Source organism: Pseudoliparis swirei, chromosome 21, assembly GCF_029220125.1.
Source record: "Pseudoliparis swirei isolate HS2019 ecotype Mariana Trench chromosome 21, NWPU_hadal_v1, whole genome shotgun sequence".
Lineage (NCBI taxonomy): Eukaryota > Metazoa > Chordata > Actinopteri > Perciformes > Liparidae > Pseudoliparis > Pseudoliparis swirei.
In genome coordinates this window covers 13,954,357-13,975,731 of record NC_079408.1, presented here as the reverse complement: position 1 = coordinate 13,975,731, position 21,375 = coordinate 13,954,357, and positions in this window count along the sequence as shown.

Below are 21,375 nucleotides of genomic sequence, written 5' to 3'. Positions count from 1 at the left end.
CGACGTTACTGGCTTCCGCTGGTTGGAATATGTCTTCTGAGATCGTCTGATGCGGCGGTCATCCTGTTTCATGTGGATCGGTTTCCTCAGCTCAGCTGTTTGTTCCTGCTGATTTCCTTCCCCCCCATCAGACTCAGACTCACTGGCATCCCGTCGGACATTTCGGCCGGCGGAGGGACTTCACATGGGGCCAGGGTTGTTCCACACCCCTGCGCGGCTTTCTGCCACACCTTCCTTTCACCCCCCCGTCTCTTTCAGTTTCATCCCCAGACTAATGGCCAGGCGGAGGTCATCCTAGAGATGATCGCCCCCATAGCAACCTCCTGCGCCACATCATCCCTCCTCATGGAGTCGTCCACTCCCCACTCCTCCACCGCCCTCCTTTCCACCGCCTCCACACTTTAGGGGCCTCCCTCTCGTGGGCTATCCAGAGGCCTCCCCCAGTTCCCATCCGGTCCCGGCGAGGCCCACGTCCCGGTCCGTTTGCCCGTCGGCACGCCTGCAAAGCGCACAGCTGCCTGGGCTGGAGCCGCCCGGTGGCCAATCGAAAAGCGCTCCTCAGAGTGTGGCGAGGGCAATCGGGCACATCCACCTCGTCGGTCCTCACCTGCCAGGGTAATCGGGGACATTGCCGCGAGCACTGAGTGCACCCTCTCCAATATCATACCTCATTTCATGCATCGCATCCATCACTCATCCTGTCCACTGAGGGTTCACGTTCCGCTTTTCATGGTTGTTCCTCAAGCCCCCTCCCCAAGCCCGTTGTCTCCTCCAGCGGGCCAGACCCAGACCCCCCGGCCCCTCGCCCCGGCTCGCCGAGGGGCGTCTCGGTCCCTCCTGTCCTCCGTCGCGTGGCCCGGGGTAGGGGTATGGGTGGGAGGGTGGTTATGGTGGGGAGGGTGGGAGGGTCCCTGCCCGGACCTTCGAATCTTAGATCCAGGCCTCATAACACGCGGAACCGTTAAACTCCTGGTAGTTACAAGTTGAGGCCCCCGCTGAGCTCCCGTTGAGGAGGTACTATTTCTCTTCTCCAGTGTTGTATTTGTCTGATTTGTTTCTTCTGTCTGTGTGGTGTTGTCTGTCTATAGTATCCACCGCCCGCCTTCTGCCCCACTGCCACGCCCACGCCCACCAGCTGTGCTGAGTTCGGGGGTAATCAGGCAGTGGTTATAAGGACCATGTCTTTCTCTGGCTCACTGTCAGGTCGTTCGTTCCGGCTGTTCATCAGTTCAAGCGTAACAGGTTGAGTTTCCTCCTCCCCGACTCCACAGGCTCGGGTGGAGTTGCCTCCGCCGCTGGGAGACCGAGACTGCCAGTTTGTTGAGATTTGTTTGTTTGTTGTTTTTTGGTTTTGTGACTTCAGGTTAATAAGATCCTGAATTGAATACTGAAGCTACTGTGTTGCGTGCGTTTGGGTCCTCCACAACGCTCATAGCATAACAATTATATGCAACTCCAACTCAAATTTAGCACATAAGTGCAATACAATGTAATTAAGTTAGTTCAACTCATTTGTATCAAATACATCTAAAATAAAATAACGATATTCATTAAATTAAATTAATTTGTGTTTGTCCAACTCAAAATATAAACTAACTAACTAAGAAAATATGCAAACTACACACAGAAGGAACGCCCCGACTGGGAATTGAACCCACAGACCTTTGGCTTTGAGGTGACAGTGCTAGCCACTACACCACCATACAGCCCTGAAAGTGTCTTCACCTTGTAAACAACTGATTTTCAGCTGGCGCATGCGCAAAGGGTAGTCCTCAATGAAACACATTTATTTTGAGTTGATATGCACACCATCTAACCTAAATAAATCTAATAAATGAAAGTATTCATATATTTTGTGTTCCACCGATTCAATATAAATATCTTCGTTTTGTAATTGATTTATTTAAATGTATCAAACAATATTTAAACATGTCACCTCTAAGAAGGGCTTGAATCGTTTTTTTTAGTGTAGTTCTAGACCGGGGGTCCCCAAACTTTTTCCTGAGAGGGCCACATAACTTTTCCCTTCTCTGATGGGGGCCGGGGTCAGTTTGTGACAGAAAAAGTGTGACGATCGCAGGGGTGCCTAAATGTAAACATTTATTGTTTTCCAGAAAGCCACACATAACCAAGTATTAATAATATTTGACAGCGGCTAGTCTAGGATTTGCGTGGCCAGACTGAAAAAAAAAATCATAATGTGTCTCTGGTATTGTTCTGGGGGCCGGGCCAAATGTGGAGGCGGGCCGCATCCGGCCCGCGGGGCCGTAGTTTGGGCACCACTGTTCTAGACATTAATAAATCTTGAGAATACATTCTAAAATATGTGCAGGTCAATTATGAGACGTGTCCTCTGTTGAGTATTCTGAAACTGGGCACTTCGCAGATGGTGGAAAACAGGCTTCCGGACGCGCGTGGATTAAGTTATCAACATTTAATGGCAGGAAATGTGAATCAAACATTCAACGCGCTCTCCCTCGTGTCCAGGCTGCCGGCTCCCGGCACCTTCCGGGAGCACAACCTTCCCTTCAGGGCTTACCTGAGAGAAAAGAACGATCTCTCTGAGAGACGGAGTTTTCTCTCACCGGTCGAAACGTCACTTCCGGTCCAGTCGCTTTCATAATAAAATTCCCGTCTTGTTTTTGACTGGATTAAAAGTCACCTTCACAATAAAAGTCTCTTGTTATTGTGAGTCACTTCACAGATTTCAACCGGCTTCGTCAATCTATAATACTAACATACAGTCACTCTCATGCAATATACATTAATTCTTTCCATTTACATTTGCATAGAGTAAACATTACCCCTATGCTTCATAATACATTAATAACAATATCAATATTGTCTATTATAATATCTTTCTATATGTATTAATTTAAACCATAAGACCTCTGCAGATGTTATCAAAATAAACTATTACAACTTAACAATCCCTCCTTTTATACTTATCCAATAGTATAAACAACCAAGTAATAGCCCATTTATTTTGACCCTCTATGTAACCAAACATTGTACAACATTTTAATTATCACTCATTATCATTCAGCATCCCTGTGGAAGAAGATCACTCCCTCCTTTCATCCCTGCTTCTCAAGGTAACTAAATAACACTAAGTGTCAGTGTGAATGTATTCATCACACAGGTAAAAAATCTTGCTGTCCTGATGGTTCCGGTTGATGTAACGTGTGCACTAAGTGTCTATCTGTGCAGGTGTCTGTGCATCCCTGTGAATCCAGTCCCTCCGCATACATGCTCTGCAACTCCAGTTCTCCAGTATTCCTCCAAGCAGATTGTCAATGATGGTTGCGATCGTCCCACTCAGCTGAGGGAGAATGAACTACTGCGTCCACAGACTGCAAGCAGTTAACTGTCTACCAGCAATTCACACTCACTAAATCTCAGCTGAGGACTTCTCAAGGATCTCGGCCTCCATGCAGCTACCTGCATGCAGTGGTTCTCTGCAGTCATCCAAAAGGTCGATGTCTCTCTGGAACCTGTCTCATGGGGAGATATTATTCCTCATGGTTTTCACTGGCTGCGCCGTCCGTCCGTCGGTGGATTCGCATATCCACATGATGTCATCTGTCCCTCTTCCTCTGCATCGTTCTGTCCTCTGCTCCGAATGGCATCGCAGGGGTCCTCAGGATGCCTCTCCGTCTGCTCCTCAGTCTCTCTGAGCCAGGTGATGATGGTGTCCGATGCTCCTGTGGGCAGCTCCTCATGGCAGGTCCTCACAGCAGGCAGTCAGCACACGATGGACGATGCTGGAGCGTCAGGTGTAGCTGTTGGAGAAAATGAGAAAACACAACACAGCGGCCACTAGGCCGGCTCTATACAGAATGTGACACTTGACTATGAAAAATTGTCTATATCATAATTTCTATATTTAAATAAGTATCTAATACTTTCTAGGCTTGAATTCGCAATCTTTAACTGAGTCGGAGGAGCAGCTTCTCACCCCGTGTGGGAGGAATCATCTATTAAATGGCCATCCATCGTCCAACAGAGTCTCAATTACTTATCCAATCCAATCTAACTTTATTTATCTTTACTGGTTATGATAAATGTAATTGATCCTATCTATGGCCCTTGACTAGGGCACAGAAATATTCAAATCCTACCAGGATCTGATAGCAGGCAGGTATTCGTCCAGCACCCTCCTTTCTCGTGCTCGAACCCTAAAACAGCTTATGGGGAAAAACAAAACATTTGCACATCGAGGTGCCATTAATGACAGGAGACAGTGAGCAGTGAGAGTCGATGTTATCTGCACACATCTTCCTGTGTTGCAGTCCTAACTCTAGCTCTAATGTCTCAGTATAATACAAATATGAACATATTTACAAAAATGTGAAATGGTGTCACTTGTGTGAGACCACTCACATCGAGGGCGCTCCGAGGTCCTTGCAATGACCCCAGAGCACCCCCATTCGCCTGGACTTAGTCCACTGGGCTCCTGGTGGGCTCCGGTAACCTGCTCAAAGAAAAACTTAACTGTGGTTAGTTCATTCCTCAAATATTCTCCAAAGCCACGCTATGAACTCTGCTATCCCCTCCCTGGGCGATAGTCTGCTCCTGTGTGAATGTGAATGTGTTAAGTGTTTGGTTGCAAAGCTGTGCCAGTCAGACCTGATCACTCCTCGAACGCCATATCTCTGTCATGTAGGGATGCCACCAGAGGATGGAGACCTCCTGCTCCGTTCTTCTGGGATTCACATGAGAGGGACCATGTGCCTGTCTTATGAGTCCTTGACACATCTTCGCAGGTGCCACCATGCGTCCATCATGTGATCTCCAGAGACCCTCTTTCTGGCTGGCTCCTTTGTGTGCCCACTGATTCTGCTCATAAACTCCTGCTTCTTTCTGCATGCGCTTAATGTCCTTTAATCCAAGTTTCTGGAGTTCCGGTGTGTCAATGGCTGTCGTTGCCTCTTGCCACCGTCGTTGTCAAGTTCTGATGTCCCTTGCATTTCATTCCTGCTACTTTGTGTGGTAGCAGGATGACAGCTGGTACTTGCTCCAACTGGCTTCTGTGCTTTACTGGTGCATTTGCTGTAGTTAAGAATCCTCTTCTCAACCACTGGGGACCGTCGACATGCACGGCTCCATATGCATAAGCTGAATCGGTGTAAATGTTGACTGATTTTCCTTTGGCGTGTTCCAGTGGTTTTGTCAAAGCCACTAATTCTGTGAGCTGTGAAGATGCTGGTTGTGGGATGATTTCAGCTGCAATGGTTGAAAGTCTCTTCTGTTGTTGATGTTGCTCTCTTTTCCTCTGTGGCAGTGTGCATCAGTGAACAGTGTTCAGTCAGGACTGTCCAGTGGTTCTTTCTCCAAGTCCATTCTGACCTTGAGATCTTTTCGTGCAATCTCTGCAGTCATGTGGTTCTTCCAGGTTAACTTGTAATCCGTCTGCCATGTTGTTGGGCTCGTTGACAAAGTTGGTGTGGCTGTTGTAAGACTTTTGAGATCTTGTCTTGTTGCTGTCATAGAGAACGCACTTTAAGTCAAAAATGTGTGAACGCCTTGTTCTGTGTTGACCTCGAGCTCGTGACACATTACAGGGATCCCAGTTGCTTTGTGCAACCTGCTCACCCCTCTATGGTCTCGCTTGAGCTGTAGTACATTAGCTATCTCCTCTATCCCTCCTTTTTCTGAAACAACATTTGATTCCGAAAACTCAAGGTGGACGCATGTTGTGGTCAGCTTCTGATGTTCGGCCAAACTTCTTGCTTGGATCAACGTTCTTGTGATGTCTCTGGATATTCCACACGGACAGTGTTCAAGTGGAGAGTGGTGGTACTTCATGGTGCAATTAGGCAATGCACAATCCTGAGGTGCTGCTCCATCGATGGCTGTGATGACAGGTCAGGTGACAGATGACAGGTGACAGATGACAGGTCCTCCTCTCGGTCTTCTTCTTGCTGGCAGTCCGGCATCCAGTATCCAAACTGGAGGAAACATGGCTCACTGTCTCTGGGATCCGCTTGTCCCTGTTGCCAAGGAATTATGGCATCTTGCTTCTGTTGGGAGGAAGGCTGGTGTTGTCCTCCCTCTTGCATGAAGGTGCTCATGGCTTTGCTGACCTCCTGCTTCGTTGCTGTGAATGAGTGTTCTGCAGCTGGAGTCTCCTGAGATGAGTCTTCCCAGGAATGTCACTGTTTTTCTTGCAATCTGTGTTTTAGAGCGCTTGACTTTATAACCTGCTCTGGAGAGCAGCGTTGTCTTTGGTCACTCTGAGGCAGACTGCAGCAGTTGGTGCGGCAAGCAGTATGTCATCTACATACTGTACGAGAACTGTGTCTTCTGGAATGGTGAGGTCTTTGAGGTCTTGCTTCAGGGCTGCATTAAATAATCCCGGGCTGTCTCTGTAGCCTTGCGGCATTCTGGAATAGGTGTATTGTCTGCCTTCAAACGTAAAGGCAAACATAGTCCTACTTGCTTTGTCAAGGGGCAGACAAAAGAAAGCATTTGCCAAGTCAATGACAGTGAAGTACTGTTATTTTGGTGACAAGCAGGACACTGCTGTGTAGGTTGGGCACTTGAATGTTCTGTGGCTCTGTGGCGCTGTGGCACTGTTGATGGCTCTCAGGTCATGTACCATCCTTCAGCCTTTGTTGCCGGATTTGGGAACTGGCAATATTGGAGTATTCCATTTGGACTTTGTGTCAATCAGCACTCCTGCTTCATACAAGCCTTGGATGCTCTCGTATGCCATCCTTCTGTTCTTGCTTCAGGGGATATTGATAGCGCCATACTGCATCTTGATTTGGCTTCAAAATCATTTCCACGTTGTGTTGAGCGGTGTGACCAACATCGTAGTCTCCTGCTGACCATATTTGGGGCGGCACATCTTTTAGCATTTCATCAGTGGCAGGATGATTGGAATGTTCTCTCCCATGATTTCTGTCGAGGTCAAGTTGTTGGAGCAGTCCTTTAGAATACGAATGTTGTTGTATTTTCCACTAGTCACCATCGGGGGTGTGTGACAGACAGGGGGATGTGGTAGAAATCCACCTTACTCTTGAGACTGCTTTCATCATGGGGCCAAGAGTTCTTGTTTCATGGCCTGCTCCTGTCAGCAGTGTGATGTGAGGGGCAGAGTCAGATTGCAGTGCGTACCAGTCTCGTTGGTCGGGAGACTGCAGGCATTCAGCGGCAACGCCTTCTTTTAATGGCTCCTGGTCTGATGACTTCAATGGCAGCGAACAGGTGTATATTGACAGTGTCCACATCTTGGCTGTTATGGGCAGATGAGCAGCCAGCATCTCTCTCCAGGTCTTCTAGCTCTCTCAGCGAGGAGCATTTTGCCAGGATTGCCCTCACGTCTCCGACTGCCAAGGGGATCCCGGTGGCAGCATCGAGTGCCTTTCCAGGGGACTCCTCCTCCCTCTATGGGGGCAGCTGGTCCGTGATGAAGTATATTCCTTGGGCTGTACGGCTTGTACTGGGTGACCCGGTGCTCGGTGTTGTGAGCTTGGATATGCTGTTGTTCTTTGTCTTGGGGGCGCTCTGTCTGTGTTAGCGCTCTTGTATGGGGGCTGGTATCTCCTTAGTTGATGCTGGAAGTCATCTGTTGGCGGAGTCTGCTTGGCTCTCCGTGGGGACCTAGTTCTCTGGTCCAGCTTGTAGTACTAACCTCTCTTGCACATCAACTCGCCGCAAGTCTCGTCTACAAAACCGTGTTACTCACAATACAAACGAACAACGAGGAGCGCACAATATAAAAAAACATGCAAATAAATAAACGTGAAGAACACACACAAACGCTGTTGCAACAGCGACACACCTGGTGTGGAGTACACACAGGCCACTCACACACGCACAAGATAACACGTAGAAAGACATGAAAAGAGACTCAACAGCGACACACCTGGTGTGGAGTACACACAGGCCACTCACACACGCACGTGGCACACAGCCTCACCAACAAGGCCTCACACACACCAGATAACACGTAGAAAGACATGAAAAGAGACTCAACATTGAAAAATATCTACAAAATAACACAAACACACACAATCGCGCACACATCTACATCTCAGCGACGCTAACAACGTGCGACCAACCACGCGGCCAACCGTGGGAGACCTGCACCAGTAAATGTATCGCAAAACGTGCAGAACATGCTAACGCAACTGGAACAAAACACACATAACACAAAAACACAGCGTCAGACGTTTGTTAAACTCTTCTATGCGGGCTTGTGCCCCGTCGTGTTCTGACGGCATAAATAGTTCGATACCTTAGCGCGAGCTACTCACCGCAAGAACGCGTCCGAAGCCGTAACTACGGTAGCCATCTCAGCTTCGCCTTCCGTGGTCGCCAATTGTTGAGTATTCTGAAACTGGGCACTTCGCAGATGGTGGAAAACAGGCTTCCGGACGCGCGTGGATTAAGTTATCAACATTTAATGGCAGGAAATGTGAATCAAACATTCAACGCGCTCTCCCTCGTGTCCAGGCTGCCGGCTCCCGGTACCTTCCGGGAGCACAACCTTCCCTTCAGGGCTTACCTGAGAAAAAGAACGATCTCTCTGAGAGACGGAGTTTTCTCTCACCGGTCGAAACGTCACTTCCGGTCCAGTTGCTTTCACAATAAGATTCCCGTCTTGTTTTTGACTGGATTAAAAGTCACCTTCACAATAAAAGTCTCTTGTTATTGTGAGTCACTTCACGGATTTCAACCGGCTTCGTCAATCTATAATACTAACATACAGTCACTCTCATGCAATATACATTAATTCTTGCCATTTACATTTGCATAGAGTAAACATTACCCCTATGCTTCATAATACATTAATAACAATATCAATATTGTCTATTATAATATCTTTCTATATGTATTAATTTAAAACATAAGACCTCTGCAGATGTTATCAAAATAAACTATTACAACTTAACACCTCCAACAGTGATTTTGATGCATTCTGAGAAGATGTCCTCCAGCTCGGGGACCGGCTGCTCTGAACGTGGTGTTGCTGCTCGCTCACGGGGCGTCGTGGAGCTGCCTGCGGTACACTGGGAGTGTTATGGCAGGGATAGAAATCTGCCAATTTCATCTAATTACAATACCTTGAAAGCTGACGCCAGGTGTAACTGGTAATCACGCCATTTTTCACAGCGTCCATGGTCACAGTTCATATATTTCAACGTGTTATTGCTCCGTACCTGACCGTTTCTCGCTGGCGTTCCCACTGGGCGGCACAGTGGGAACGCTGCTGCTCATAAAAGCCGTAACACTGTTATGTCCAGTGACCGTCTGGCAGCAATAAGTTGCCGTATTATATTTCACAGTATGCTCGCTGTAAAATGACTTACAGTACCACGTAAATACTGTCGTTATTTAACAGTAATGCAATTAAAACTAGAATGGGAACTCGGTAGAGCGCATACCTTCGCATATCACAAGATTGGGCATTGAATTATGAACATTTTGGCATTAGCTGCATGCCAATTGGATAGAAATTGACCGCACTATGGTAAAAAGAAGATTTTGACCTTGGCATGAACTTGACCTTTGACCCGATTGATCCCAAAATCTAATCAAATGGTCTCCGGAAAATAACCAATCATCCCACCAAATTTCATGCGATTCGGTTCAATACTTTTTTAGTTATGCGAGTAACACGCATACAAATAAATAAATAAATTAATAAATAAATAAATACACGGCGATCAAAACATAACCTTCCGCATTTTCAATGAGAAGGTAATGATGATATTCTGTCAAATGAGCACACACATTCTTTATCATAGCATTCCTGGACATACACAAGTATCCTCTTCTTCAGGTTACACTGACAAGTCATTTCAAACAATAAAATGTCAAGATGGACTTTATTGTTCCTGAACTGGAATCCTCTCCCTGGGCGGTCGTCTTCTTCCTGAACCAGAGTCCCTCTCTGAACTCCAGTCCTTCCTTGAACTGGAGTCCCTGCCTGAACCAGTCCTCCTAGGGACCACGCCTTCTTCTTGGGGGTTCTATGAGACGGGCCACATTGAGGGACTCGGCCTATCTCTGGACCGTCTTCCCTTCTGCCACCTCGACCTCGACCATACCCGTAGAACAATCCGTATATACAAGACGTCATACCTGACCCCAGCCAATGAGAGCGCTCCTCCTTTTCTTCGGGACTCTACTCGGACGAGGCGCTCCACCTTCCAGTATCAGCCGCTCTGTTCCAACAACGTCGGGCAGTAAGTGGACCTCATCAAGTGGACGCAAAGGTTGTTCAAGGTTGATCTGTCGTGTGTGTTCTGACCGGACAGTGAGCTAATCGAGCTGTCCTGCTGATAGCCAACAACACACACACACACACACAGACACACTCATACACACGCACACACAACGAGAGACACAATTGCCATAGCAACACTTCCCTTTTAATATTTCACTTTACAGTGTATTTCTTCTGACGCTCAGACAACCATCTGCGGCCTGTTGGTCTTCGATGGAGGGAGAGTGTATGTGTGTGTGTGTGTGTGTGTGTGTGTGTGTGTGTGTGTGTGTGTGTGTGTGTGTGTGTGTGTGTGTGTGTGTGTGTGTGTGTGTGTGTGTGTGTGTGTGTGATCGAGCTCTTCTCGACACACAGTCTCTGGGGGGGAAGAGGAGAGGCGAAGAGACCGAGAGGCAGGAAACCTTTGGCCCGATGGGGAGTCCTGATACAGCTGCTGCCCGCCTGGCTCTCTCTCTCTCTCTCTCTCTCTCTCACACACACACTGCAGTACTGTGTGCGTGTCTGTGTCTGTGTGTGCATGTGTGTGTGTGTGTGTGTGTGTGTGATAAAGGCAAAGTGCAATTACGACTCAGAAATAGTCGATTTCATACTTAAACCATCTGCTCGGCCCATGAGACGGAAGGTGATTGATCAGACACACACACAGAGATGCACACACACGCACATACACACACACACAGACTCACCAGACACACACACACACACAGAGATGCACACACACACACATGCACAAACACGGACACACACACACAAACACACACACAGACACAAACACACTCGCCCAGACACACACGCACAAACACACAGACACACACATTCGCACAAACACACACACGCATAAACACACACAGACACACGCGCACACACACGCACAAACACAGACACACACACACAGCTTCTCCCCTAGTGGGAGCCAAGGTGTTTAATTACAGTTTTTTCCGTTAGCTAAACGACAGTGGGCACAACTGGAGTCACATGTGCAAAACTCTAACTACAGTCTGCACAGCAGCAGTTCATGTGGACCAAACTCTAGTTTGTTTTTCATTGCTTGAACACAGTTTTCAAAACTCTAACACTTATCCCATGACTTTAACCACAACCTGCACAACACTGTGGATTTACAGCACTTTGTTCAAATGCTAACACACTGCTGTCAAAACTATGAACCACACATTCAAAATGGAATACATTTCAACCTTGTGCCTTTCAAACACTGAGGATTGCAATTTCAGCTGAAAGGCTAAACAGGTGTCTTGTTTTAGACTTGTTAGAGAACACACACACACATATACATATATATATATATATATTACAGTATATATAGGTAGAGCTCAGAAAGACTCATTTTGGAAATGGAACAAGGAAGACGGGTTCGTGGAGGGAGAAGGGTGGCAGGGAGAGGGCGGAGGAGTGGAGGAAGACAAAGAGCTGTTATTCCAGATTAAATAAGGGCTCCACTTATAGAGCATGTCGTGAACCATGGTCTCATTGAGAGAGGCAGGTTGAGGGTTGAGGCTGCAACAAAAGTGTTTGGTCACCACCCACATGACCAAATGTCTCTTTTGGAAGCCATGCGTGCCGGATGTGAGGACACGAGTCCAGAGGACTGCCAGGGATGGATAAGGCCCTCCAGAAGGTTCTTTCCAGGTGGCAAGAGAGAACATGAGATGTGATGTTGATGACAACATGTGGCCTGATGCTAGAGGCAGGATTAGACCTTCAATTATATGTTCGAATTATGTACTTTTAGTTTCTACCTTTTTTTTCTCATTACTGTAATTCCGTAAATTACTACAGACTATTGAAGCAAGCTGCTAATTTTCATTTACCTTAAAGAATTGTTATGTTCTAAAAAAAAAAAAAAATCATGTGAAAGAATGTCACTCTTTTCTTTGAAGAAAATATTACTTTGTTTGAAGTCACTGAAATTGTTCAAACTGTAAAGATGAAAAGTTTGTATTTTCTGTATTGGTGTTTGATGCTCGTGTTTTACTCTCAGTGTGTTCTGAGTGAAAGTGTGTGTTACCTCAGTGTGTGTTACCTCAGTGAGGGTTGTGCAGAGTGTTTGGCTGCACACTCACAAAAACGATTCAAGCCCTTCTTCGAGGTGACACATTTAAATACTGTTTGATACATTTAAATAAATCAATTACAAAAATAGATGTTTATATTTAATGGGTGTAACACAAAATATATGAATACTTTCATTTATTAGATTTATTTAGGTTAGATGGTGTGCATATCAACTCAAAATAAATGTGTTTCATTGAGGACTACCCTTGCGCCAGCTGAAAATCAGTTGTTTACATGAGGTGAAGACACTTTCAGGGCTGTATGGTGGTGTAGTGGCTAGCACTGTCGCCTCACAGCCAGAGGGCAGTGGGTTCAATTCCCAGTCGGCGCGTTCCTTCTGTGTAGAGTTTGCATATTTTGTAAGTTAGTTAGTTTATATTTTGAGTTAATATTTTGAGTTAATTTAATTTCATGAATATCGTTATTTTATTTGAGATGTATTTGATACAAATGAGTTGGACTAACTTAATTACATTTTATTGCACTGATGTGCTAAATTTGAGTTGGAGTTGCATATAATTATTGGATGGAAAACCTGCCAACAATTTAATTGAGTTCATCCAATGAGTCATTTCTTTGAGTGCACTGAGCGTGTTTTGAACCATGTGTTAAGAGTTGTGTTGCTTGGATTGAGTTTTGCAGGTGATGTGAACTGTTTAGCTCAGGTGACGTTGGTAGTGCAGACTGTGGTTAGAGTTTTGCACATGTGACTCCAGTTGTGGCCGCTGTCATTTAGCAATCGAAAAAAACTGTAATACTGACACCGTACTCATAGCAGGAAACCGTGTGTGTGTGTGTGTGTGATTGTGTGACTGAGTGTGTGCGACTGTGTGAGTCCACAAGTCGCTGCAGTTACACATGGAACATGGTCACCGGCGGCGTCTCCAGAAGTCTTCAACCAGCTGACGAGCCTCCAGAGCGTCGCGCTCCTCGTGGAGGAGGTGCTGAGCCTCCAGAGCGTAACGCTCCTCGTGGAGGAGGTGCTGGACAGTCACTTCATGGGAGGAAACAGGAATCTGGGGCAGAGCGTGTTTCTTTGCTCTCTCTCCTCTCCGGATGGAGGTGAACGGTTGTAAGTTGTTGATTTATTTTGGGATGTTTGTTGTCATATTTCCGTCTGAAGCGTTCAGAGTGACCACTGAGGAGAGAGAAGACGAGCTCTCCTCCTCTTTATGTCTTCATCTCCCACGCGTGGCTTTCTGACACCGTCGCGCCGCTCTCCTCTTCTCTCGTCGTCGGGCCGACCCCGTCGCCATGGTGATCCACTTTGGTGGCGATGGCCGTCGTGCGTGTTCAATGCCGCTGGTCAGGGGTGGGCCAGTTTATGACTTGTTATAATATTATGGAAAAATAATAAATAACAGATACATGTGGAAACATTCATTGGCATACATGACATAAAAATCAATCATAACAATAATCCTAATAATGATAATAATACTCGTATCCTCCATTCCTTCTTCTCTCTTCAACAACGGTCCTTCTGAACAGGTCTCCCTGAGGATGGCGTGTTTTTTGTCTGAGATGATTATTTCCACGGACTTCGTGCCTCCTGGTTGCAAAATGATCACGACCATTGTTGATAATAATAAAGGTGTAAATTATCAGCATTATCTCTGATGTCATCATTCCTCTCCCTCCTTCCCGCCCTCTCTCCTTCATCTCCTGCAGCACTTCTCTCCCTCTCTGAAGACTTTGTCAGCTTCTCCTTTTTCTCCTCCATCTCTATCTGCGTCTTCGCTCTTTCTCCCCCCCCCCCCCCCTCGTCAGCCTCCTTACCGCCCGCCATTTCACCGCAGCGATACTGATCATCCATCGATCGCCCGTATTACAGACAACAGCTCATTCTTAAGTGGCTCCTTCCCAAATTACCCCCCCCCCTCCCCGACGAGATGGAGCACCGAGAGGGCCCGGACGATTTATAAACCTCTCTCCCTTTCTCTTTGCCGTCACTCCTTTTCCATTCACCCTCCCATCGCTTCCTTCTCTATGAAGAGAGAATAAAACAGCTGATGAGATCACAGCGTCCTCCTCTCCTCCTCTCCTCCTCTCCTCCTCTCCATCGACCCTCTGTCCTCGGTGAGGGGGTCACGCTTGATCTGGTCCTTTATTAGCTCAAATTAGGCCTCTGTGTCTCAGAGAAGGGAACATCCATCTCCCCGTTCGCTTGTTCCTCTTGTCCCATTTACTTACTTAGTTGACGAGGCAGTGGGCAGTGGTCACCCCCCCCCCACCCCCCCCGGGGCGGGGACACAAATAACATCTGATGCACATTAGTTACACGGCCACACTGCAGGGTGAAGGTCAGAACATGGGAGGTTAACATAGGGAAGAGGAGGAGGGAGAGCAGGGGGAAGAGGAGGAGGAAGAGGAGGAGGGAGGAGGAGGAGAAGGGAGGAGGAAGAGGAGGAGGAGGGAGGGGGAAGAGGAGGAGGGAGGAGAAGGAAGAGGAGGAAGAGGGAGGAGGAGGAAGAGGAAGGAGGAAGAGGATGAGGATGGAGGAGGAGGGGGGGAGGAGGAAGAGGGAGGAGGAAGAGGAAGGAGGAGGGAGTAGGAGGAGGGCGAATGAGGGAATAGGAGGAGGGGGAAGAGGAGGAGGAAGAGGAAGAGGAAAAGGAGGAGGTGAATTGCAAGAACATTGTGTAATCGTACTGGAGAAGTTACATTGTTATAATAACTATATTTGCATTTCCATCATTGATTTGTTCTTTTCTTTCTCTGAGAAACCGTTTCATCTTGAGATGTTTCTAAAGTGCTCCATAGAAATATATATATATATATATATATATATATATATATATATATATATATATATATATATAGCAGCGTTCAGCCCTCGCTGGAGAAGCCACTGCTCACTACTTCATTCTTCTCCAGTATTAAATCTACTGTTGAATAGTTTTACACGATCGTCATACGCTTTGTAAAATCATAACCTGTTGTTAAATAATTGCATAGTGGCATTAAAAGTTCATTATTTACCTCGGAGCATTAAGAATAAACACTGCATGTTTTATGATATTAAATCAATCCGCATCGCTCTGGAATCCCAGCTGTGGATTATCCTTTCTCATTCTGGAATAGTTTAATTTCTGCTCTCATAAGCAGAGTTTATTGTTTCCTCTGCCTCCGGCCCCGGGCGACGGAGCGCAGATCTTTCATCAACGACTCGCCGTCGCCCGTTTCTCCAGCTGAGTCACGACTCAATTATCGGCTCATTAACGCAACGTATCAATTTATAGATCGATGGCCGCGGGACGCCCGGAGGGGGAGGCGGCTTAAACAAACCACGGAGTAAATAGCAGCGAGTTTGGTAGCATCTCTCCTAAATGAAGGTTTGGGGTGCGTTGTGGCTCTTCATCATGAAACAGATGGAAGGGATCGAGGGGGGGGGGGGAGGAAGAGGAGGGAGGAGGAAGAGGAGGAGGGAGGATGGAGGAGGGAGGAGGGAGAAGGTGTTATGATTTGGAGTGTTTCCTGTTTTGTTTTGAAGTCTCTGTCTCGTTTCCTGTTTCCCTGCGCTTCCTTCCCTGTGCTTGTCTGTTTCGTTCCTGATTGTCCCCAGCCACGCCCTGATTGTTTCCACCTGTGTCTCCACCTGTGTCTCGTTTCCCCAGTGTATTTAGCTTGTGTCTTTCTGCTTGTTCTGTGTCTGTTCGTTTTTGTTCCTGTCCGGTTTGTGTCTTTGTTCCTGCTAGATCTTTAATAATAAATCCTGTGTTTTCTGAGAACTCTGCCTGCTGCGTTTGGGTCCAAACCTTGGATTCACACAACAGAAGGAGGAGGAACAGAAGGAGGGAGGAGGGAGGGAGGGAGGAGGAGGAGTGGTGGAGTGGTGGAATAAGAAATCAGTGATGACTAAAGCAGCTCGGAGTCTTGTGATATTTTCTCTTTCTTCTTGTTTTTGACTACTGGGAAAAGGAGGAGGGAGAAGGAGTAGTATCTTTGTCTCTACTGTGTGTGTGTGTGTGTGTGTGTGTGTGTGTGTGTGTGTGTGTGTGTGTGTGTGTGTGTGCACGTGAAGCGATGGTGTTTCATCATGCTCGCAGACACACTAACAAGCCTCCGAGCACACACACATGTCTCACCACTGGTTCTCTCCTCCCCGTGAAGCCCCGCCTCCACTACCAGGAGGCAACACGCCCCCTGGCTCACGTCACTCCGGCCTCGGATATCGGGCTAAAGGTGAAGAAGTGTTATGTGTTTTCTGTTATTTTCCAGAGGTCCAGGTGTGTGTTTTCAATTTTGGATGGAGAGAACGAGAGGTGGAGGAGGGCGAGCCTGCTCGGGGCTGATGGAGCAGACGGAGGGAACAGGGAGGACCTCTCGCCTCGGCTTATCTCACATGCCCTCTCTGTCTGATCACGAATCGGCCCTGAGAATAGAGGAGAAGTTGGAGCCCCTCAGCCATCCTTACCCCCTCCACCCCCTCCTCTCTCTCCCCCTCTCTTTTCCAAAGCTGTGCGACTGGGGGTGGCGCGCATTGGCCTTTAAAAAAAAAAAAGGCAAACTTGTAATCTGATAATTAAAAAAATCTGCTACATTTCTCAAAAAAGGAAAAACAGTCATGAGAAGATGTGGCCTCGTGCCCCTGAGTGAGATGACCTTCTAGCCGAGGCTGGAATGGCAGGAGGAGGAGGAGGAGGAGGAGGAAATCAGTGATGACTAAAGCAGCTCGGAGTCTTGTGATATTTTCTCTCTTTCTTCTTGTTTTCAACTCCACGGGGAGGTGCGGGCCTTGAGGTGAGTCTTTGAGGTCATGAGGTCATGAGGTGCTCCTTCAAAGTGTGACTCTAAAGAAGAAGAAGGATGAAGACTCCCTCTCCTTTCGCTCCTCTTCTTCTGCTGCTCTCCGGCCTCGGCAGCGTACGGGGTCAGCCCCATGGCTCATCCAGCCACTAGAGCAACACTTCCAGAGCAGTGAGACATGTGCTGGATGCTCTCTCTCTCTCTCTTTATTTGAGGAGGCTCATCTTTCATTCTTCACACACTGAGTGAGTGACTTGATGAATGTCTTTACTCTGTTCTTATATTTGCTTACACAATGTGTCCTATGTGTATATTTTTGCACTGTAACAACACACATATAACAACAATAACAACTTTCGTAATGTCATTGTTTTGCTGTATTGTTACCTACACAGAAAAAAATGGTTCTTAAATGGTTCTTTAAAAAGCCTTGTGGTTCTATGAAGAACCATCACATACCGGAGAACCATTCTTTTGTTTGAGGCTCCTTTAAAGGTTCTTTGAAGAACTCTTTAAGGAAATGGTTCTTTAAGGAACCCTGGTTTGAAAGGTTCTTTGTGGAACCAGAAATGGTTCTTCTAATCTATACTATCACTCTGAAGAACCATGTTAGGTTCCAGATGACACCTTCATTTATTTTCATAGCAGTGATGTATTGTCATATCATTGATGTATTGTTATAGCAGTGATGTATTGTTATCACAGTGATGTATTGTTATAGCAGTGATGTATTGTTATCTCAGTGATGTATTGTTATAACAGTGACTTATTGTTAAAACAGTGATGTATTGTCATAGCAGTGATGTATTGTTATAACAGTGACTTATTGTTAAAACAGTGATGTATTGTCATAGCAGTGATGTATTGTTATAGCAGTGATGTATTGTCATAGCAGTGATGTATTGTCATAGCAGTGATGTATTGTTATAGCAGTGATGTATTGTTATAACAGTGATGTATTGTCATAGCAGTGATGTATTGTCATAGCAGTGATGTATTGTGGGATAAACAGAATAATTAAGGATCCATAAGCAATGCAGCCAGAGGAAACCAATGGCAGCCAATTCAACAAAGTCAATAAAGCATTATTATTATTCCACCTCATTCCAAGCACACGTAGATAAACAGAGAGCGAGATATTAGATAGCGAGGCCCCAAGAGGCAGCCGGAGATAATGCACTTAAAGGGTTAATCACTGCATTTGTATGCAAATATGTATTAAAGTGTGTCTGCCCTTCCGGGAGGGTTTAATGAAGGGACTGGGGCCCAGGCAGTCGGTGACATTCAGCGGCTGCGTAACCTCGGCAGGAAGCTTCCCTGACGCTATTTGTGAATGTTAATTGCTTTTTTTTCGAGTCCCGCTCTCCCTCCGTCCCTCCGTCCCTCCATCCCTCCATCCCTCCGTCCCTCCGTCCCTCCGTCCCCGTGCAACAGGGGACTCTCCCTGTCCTCTTAAACCAAAGCTGTTGTTTAAAAAAAAAGAGAGAAAATCCTCTCAGGAATAAAGCTTGTTGTGTTGGAGCGTCGCTCTAAAAACTGACGCCTGTATGATAAAAAAAAGTGTCCCGGTGCAGAAGGGAAGAAAAAAAAGAGGTGCAGAAACTTCAATTACGGGAGGTGTGACCCGATGCTGTTGGAAAGGATGGAGGGAAACCCTCCTCGTCTGCTTTCCTACCTCTCCTCTCCTTGTTTTTCAACAAGAGAACCAATCAGAGTATAGGATTGGCATAATCATAATTATTCTCGTCCATAAGTGCAATAAAACATTGAGAGGAGAGGAGCTGAGGAGAGAGGAAAGGGGTTAGTGGAGCTAGAGATCTCTCCATTTGACAGGCAGCTTTGAAATGAGGTAATCCACAGAAGTGTGAAAAATAAAACCCTTTCCGAAACGATTTTCATGAAATGCAAATAGACCTTTTGATTCCGCTGCAGACGGAAATTTGCTCAAATCAAAAGATTAGCGCGGACACCTGTGGATTATGGTTCACTTTTCTGCTTAGTCGCCTCACTCTCCCTCTTTCTTCCTTTCTTTTTTCTTTTTTCTTCTCACTCCTCTCCCAGATTTCTGCCAGGGTATATTAAGATCTCTCCGTTTCAGAGAGAGAACAAACATTTGATACGAGCTCTGAAATATACCTGTGATCTATATCTGGCGTCTCACGCTGATATCGGGCACCATCTGTATTTTTCTCGGCCTATTATCAGGATTCAAAGTCGGCAAATTAGATATGTAACACGGTAAATCGGTACTCGACGTCTTCCTGCGGCTTAAAGCCCGATCGGCATCTATACGTGTCACGGGAACTGTTTGCTCATAAACAAACCAAAGTGCATACATCCTGACATCACCCTGCAGGCTTGTGATTGGCTGAAAGGGAAACGTAAACATTTATGAAAGACATGAGTCTGTGAAAACACCGAGCGCTGAGTCCGGTTGGTGTTTGATAGACTTCGTTAGCTCAACGTGCTATGTCTGTTTCAGCTAGCACCGGCTAGCACCGGCTATCACCGGCTAGCACCGGCTAGCTAACCACCTGTTGGTTTGTTTCGTGTCTGTCGCTCACAGCCGGCGAGATTCAAGAAGAAAAAAACCCAAATAAATGCGAACCACGGCCATTTGATTTGTGTGTGTGTGTCTGTGCGTGTGTGTTTGTCTGTCTCGGTGTGTGTGTGTGTGTGTTTGTGCGTGTGTGTGAGTCTGTGCGTGTGTGTGTGTGTTTACATGTGTGTCTGTGTGTGTCTGTGTGTGTGTGCATGTGTGTGTGTGTCTGTGTGTGCATGTGTGTGTGCGTGTATTTCTGTGTGTGTTTGTGTGTGTCTGTGCATGTGTGTGAGTCTGTGCATGTGTGTGAGTCTGTGCGTGTGTGTGTGTTTGTGTGTGTGTCTGTTTGTGTGTGTGTGTAGGTGTGTGCGTGTGTGTGTGTGTGTGTAGGTGTGCGTGTGCGTTTGTGTCTGTGAGTGTCTGTGTGTGTTTGTGTCGGTCTGTGCGTGTGTGTCTGTGTGTGTCTGTGTGTGTGTGTTTTTGTGCAGGTGTGTCTGTGCATGTGTGTGTGTCTGTGCGTGAGTGTGTATGTGTGTGTGTCTGTGTGTGTGTGTCTGTGCGTGTGTGTCTGTGTGTGTGTGTTTTTGTGCGGGTGTCTGTGCATGTGTGTGTGTGTGTGTGTGTGTGTGTGTGTGTGTGTGTGTGTGTGTGTTTCCAAGGCATCAGTCTCATTAATATGGGCAGTGTGGGTCTCAGCTCAGAACAATGAGAGACGTAAATTCTCCCGCTGCTCAATATAATGTCGTGAACAGCGTCCGCTGTCTGCATTTATCTGACCCCATTAAGGCAGTAAACCTAAACAGTAGTAAACAGAGAGCAGGAGGGGTCGAGGGATGGAGGGATGGAGGGCTGGAGGATGGAGGGATGGAGGGCTGGAGGATGGAGGGATGGAGGGATGGAGGATGGAGGGATGGAGGGCTGGAGGGATGGAGGGATGGAGGGATGGAGGATGGAGGGATGGAGGAATGGAGGGATGGAGGGATGGAGGGCTGGAGGATGGAGGGATGGAGGGCTGGAGGATGGAGGGATGGAGGGATGGAGGATGGATGGATGGAGGGATGGAGGGATGGATGGATGGAGGGATGGAGGGATGGAGGGCTGGAGGAATGGAGGGATGGAGGGCTGGAGGAGGGAGGGATGGAGGGCGGGAGGAATGGAGGGATGGAGGGATGGAGGATGGAGGGATGGAGGGCTGGAGGGATGGAGGATGGAGGGCTGGAGGGCTGGAGGATGGAGGGATGGAGGGATGGAGGATGGAGGGATGGAGGGATGGAGGATGGAGGGATGGAGGGATGGAGGATGGAGGGATGGAGGGCTGGAGGGATGGAGGGATGGAAGCACAAACACATCAGAGCCTAACAACGTGGAGAATGGTGTGTTGGTTTAAGAGAGGAAGGAGGAAGCTGAGGCATTAGAGGAAAGGGCACGGGGGTCATGCCCAACATCTTTTCACACATTATTGGGCTGAGAAAAGTATGTGGCCGTCGTGGGTTGCCGGGCAGGTCACAGCTCACAACCAAAAAGGTTGAATAACGGGACGTGATCCTGTAGTTTTTTAAACTCCAACGACCAGTAGTAAGAACTCCAACTGTCCAAAAAATATGTAAAGTGGATAGTAAGAGGAAAAGCTCTTTTGCAAAGGTGTGTCTTTACTAAAAACTCTCTAACATTTTTTCGGTTTCACTTTTTCAAAATCAAACTTTGCAGAGAGACTGTTCACATATTGTGCTATTATCTATTATCTATTCAATATTAAACCTTTCCTTCCAAG